The sequence below is a fragment of the Vespa velutina genome, chromosome 5 (genome assembly GCF_912470025.1).
Source record: "Vespa velutina chromosome 5, iVesVel2.1, whole genome shotgun sequence".
Taxonomy (NCBI): domain Eukaryota; kingdom Metazoa; phylum Arthropoda; class Insecta; order Hymenoptera; family Vespidae; genus Vespa; species Vespa velutina.
Window position 1 is genome coordinate 1398501 of NC_062192.1, and position 4504 is coordinate 1403004.

Sequence of the window (4504 nt, forward strand, 5' to 3'; positions counted from 1 at the left end):
GTAAGTACGTAAAAGTAAAGCTTACATCGTAATATTCTTTAATATTGTATATTACAATAATATATATTCATATTATATTATCGTAACAAATATTATTATAATGTTTTTGTAATAAGGATATTATTATTATTATTATTATTATTATTATTTTATTATTATTATTATTATTATTTAAAGAAATTTTTAAAACATTATTATTATCTAACGTTATAATAATATATTATAACGTAATATTATAATATTATAAAATCAATGAAAATAAAATATAAAAGTGTTAGATAATCATTAAATATAAGGAAAATCGAAGTAATATATTATGTCGACAGAAAAAAAAAAAATACGATCGATATTAGAACATATTTTTCGTATGTATAATCTTATCGTCGTATTATCGACTATTTAATCGGAATAAGGTGAAAAGGGCAAAAAATAATCTCGATTATTCTAGCAGTTTGAATTTTTTACCAATATCCTACAACCATCATACTAAGATAGATAATATTTTAGCTATATATAGTCGACAAAAGATTTCATATAATTTTTCTTTGACTTTTAATAAAATAGAACAAACTGATAACAATAAATCTAACAAACGATTCGATTGTACGAATTCAATCGGCCCGTAAGTTCTTAAATCGATTTTAAAAATCAATTCGACTTGTTTTATCTTCGAGCAAAATGAAAAAAAAAAAAAAAAAAAAAAAAGAATAAAATTATCTTAGAAAATGTCGAAGATCGATCGATTTTTTAAATCATCTAGAAATCCGCTTTCTATGATAAATTATAATCGTATAATAAATTTTTTATTTCCCTTTTATTTTGTTATTATTTCTTAATTTTCTTTTTATTTATTTATTTATTTATTTTTTCTTTTTTTCTCTCTTTTTCAGAAAACGAAACCGATACTGCAACACCGAAATGCATCTATCCCCTGTTTGCCATTATGCTATTAGATTGTCGTTGAATCAGGTTGGTACATAGTGTCCTCTTACATTTTCCAAGCGCATGTTACGTAATTTCTTTTTTTTTTTTTTTTTTACTCTTTTATTTATTTATTTTCTTTTTCTCGTTAATTTTTTTTTTTTGTCTTGCATTAGGATTAATATATCTTATGACGAATAAATTGCGTCTTCCTTTTGCTTACGATTTTTATTCATATTTGGAAAGACTAAAATCATCAGTATTAATCCTCTTTTAATCCAATCTTTTTTTCTTTATATTTCCATAATCTCAAAAAGAAAAAAAAAAATTATACAATTCGATTGTCATAATACATTATATTGCCAGAATTATATTCTAGTTAATATAATTTATATGTAGTTAAAAAGAAAGAAAGAAAAATAAATAAAATAAAGTAAAACTAAACTACGAAATTAAACTAATGATGAAACACTTCGATTATGAATTAATGAACATTTTTTGAAATGAAATAAAATTAAAAAGAAAATATAGATATACATACACAAATGCTAGACACACACACACACACACACACACACACATATATATATATATATATATATATATATATATATATATAAATGTATAATGTGTAAATGTGTAATGTAAACAAACGTTACAATAAACAAGTTATCTGCCGTTACGAAGGATTAATTAAAAATTGTCGAATTGTCTAAAAACGTTGTAAAGAAAATTTTTCTTTCATTTCTTTTATTTTTTTATTTTTTTTTTTTTTTTAATGATTATCATCATCCTCATCATCGCAACAAAAATCATGTAATGTCTAATTTTTCTTTCGTTTGTATAATTTTCAGAGTGCTGGTTCATCAATATTTCGTAAAAGCGTACAAGAACGTGGCACAATGACATCCGCAGTGTTCCTAGCAACAATTGGACTATCATTGAGCATGTTTTCGTTGAAACAAATGCAAGCGTGCACTCAAACACGTCGAAGATGCCATTAGGAAAATATGTTTGTCAACAATCATATCTACGCAACAGACAGAGAGAGAAAGAGACAGATAGAAACGAGCAATTATTCCTTGGCATCGATGCAAAAAAAAAATAAAAGAATTATTTTAAATCGTCCTTATAGATTCGTATTATTCGACAATTTGATAAGAAAAAATTCCTATTTGAATCGTCCCGTCAAGTAGCGAACAAAATTATTAGATACATAAAAAAGAAAAAAGAAAAAGTAAAAAAATCACAATTTTTTATCCTAGATTTAATAATAATAATAATAATAATAATAATAATAATAGTAATAATAATAATAATAATGATGATGATGATGATAATTATTGTTATTAGATAATATAGGTCGCAATTGAAGGTATTTTGATTTCAATTTCATTAGTATATAATATTTGTACACGTAATAATAATAATAATAATAATAATAATGCACGTTGTAAGACTTGTTATCAGATCTTTCGATTATGTCGAATTAATTAGCTGGTATAGGATTAGAGATAAAGAGAGAGGAAGATCTAATTTTTCACGTTAAAATCACTTTCTTACAAATTTTCTCAATCTTCTCGTTGAAATAGAAATTACTATATGCATGCATACAAACATATATATATATATATGTATATATATATATATATATATATATATATATATATACATATATACAATTAAACGAAATGAACTGTTACAAAAACTCCATGGGTTCGATTCAAAATTTTTTGTAAACTATGCTCGGTGGATACTAAAATCTCTCTGTGTATATTATCTAAAATAATCATCGTTCGTATTCATTCATTTATTCCTCGCACAATAATCAGAAATAAATAAGAAAATTATATCGTCCATTTTCATTATTCGTTAATATTGTAATCAAATTAATTGTGAAAAGAAATATTATGTAATAACGTTAATTTGTATTTTGATATTACGCGAATTTGTGCCATCTTTATTCTTGTTTCTTTTCGTTTTTATTATTATTTTTTTTTTCTTTTTCTTTTTCTTTTTCTTTTAATTAAACAATAAGTCATGATAGGACCGCCGACTCCGTTAGAAGAAGAAACGAAAGAATGGAAAAAAAGAAATAAATGTAAATTATCTTTTATTTGCACGCGATATCATCTAGATTTTATTAAATGCAACAACCCATGTATACTTATCTATATATAATTTTACGATCTATGATATATCAAAAATTGTACAATAGTAATCATAGTGACATAGTTATGCACGATTGTTGATAAAAAATGTTTGATCTATCTTTTCCTTTCTTCTTTTTTTTTTTTACCTATCTCCTCTTCGTCCTAGTTGACGATATCCTATTTACTTTTTGATCTCATAGGAAAAATACATAATATATATATATATATATATATATGCATACTCAACTCTCTTGTCTTATTAATTATTGTTATTGATGAGTCTATATCCTTGATATTGGCAAACTTTACACGCACTTTTAAAAAAAGAAATTTTATTAATGAAATCAGTGACGCTTAAAGATAATCGTTTTTTAATTTATATCAATTGTAAAAATATAGATATAGATAAGTTTTATATATATATATATATATATATATATATATAAAATAACAAATTTTAATTGGATAGAGGATCAGTTTGGATCAGAGTTCAAGTAAAACTTAAGACTTATGATATTTTTTCTTTTTTTTTTTTTCTTTTTTTTTTTTTTTTTTTTTTTTTCTTTTTGGGACTTAACGTATACATTTATTTATAATTATTATACAGTCTCTCACACTCGATATTTCTCCTGTCATAAAATCTTTCGCAATAATTACTCTCTTTCCCGGGCCACCCCCCTTGTTCTGTGTTTTCTTTACTCCTCATGCAAACAATAAAGGAAAAAAAAAAAAAGAAAAAAAAAAATTGAGAAAAGGAATTACTTAAGAAAACAAAAATAAACGTCCCTCCTTCTCTCCCATCCTATCTTTATTTTTCTTTAAATTTATATTAACAATATACGATTATCAAATACGTATATATCTTATTATTCGATTCGTATACCTTCTCATTGAACAACTTTTATTCGCGCGAGGACGCGTTCGTTATTTCTTTTCTTTTTCTTTTTCTTTCTCTTATCTTTTCTTTTCTTTCGCATGAACAGCAATAACAAAAGGGATGTATGTTATTTGTAATAAAATTGAAAAGTGAGTCGCGATCGATCCGACGAAATCCCACGAATATCGTGTTAGTTCGTTCTCTCTCTCTTTTTCTCTCTCTCTCTCTCTCTCTCTCTTTCTCACACATTCTTTTTCTTATTCTCGTACACGTGATCATGCGAAGAATATTTATAGAAGCGAAGGATAAGCTAATAGAAAATTATGGCCGACTCTTGTAGAAAGGAGAAGAAAAATGAAAAATGAAAAATGAAAAAAAAAAAAAAAACCGATAAACTTAAATAAAACTTTGGCAAAGTGCTGTTTGAGCCTTTGGCAAATGAACACGACCGATCTAGAATGGATCGTTCATCGATCAGTTTATTGATCACTTTTATTGAGCGATTGAATATTTTCTTTTTATTTAAAATGTGATGATAATAACGATGATGATC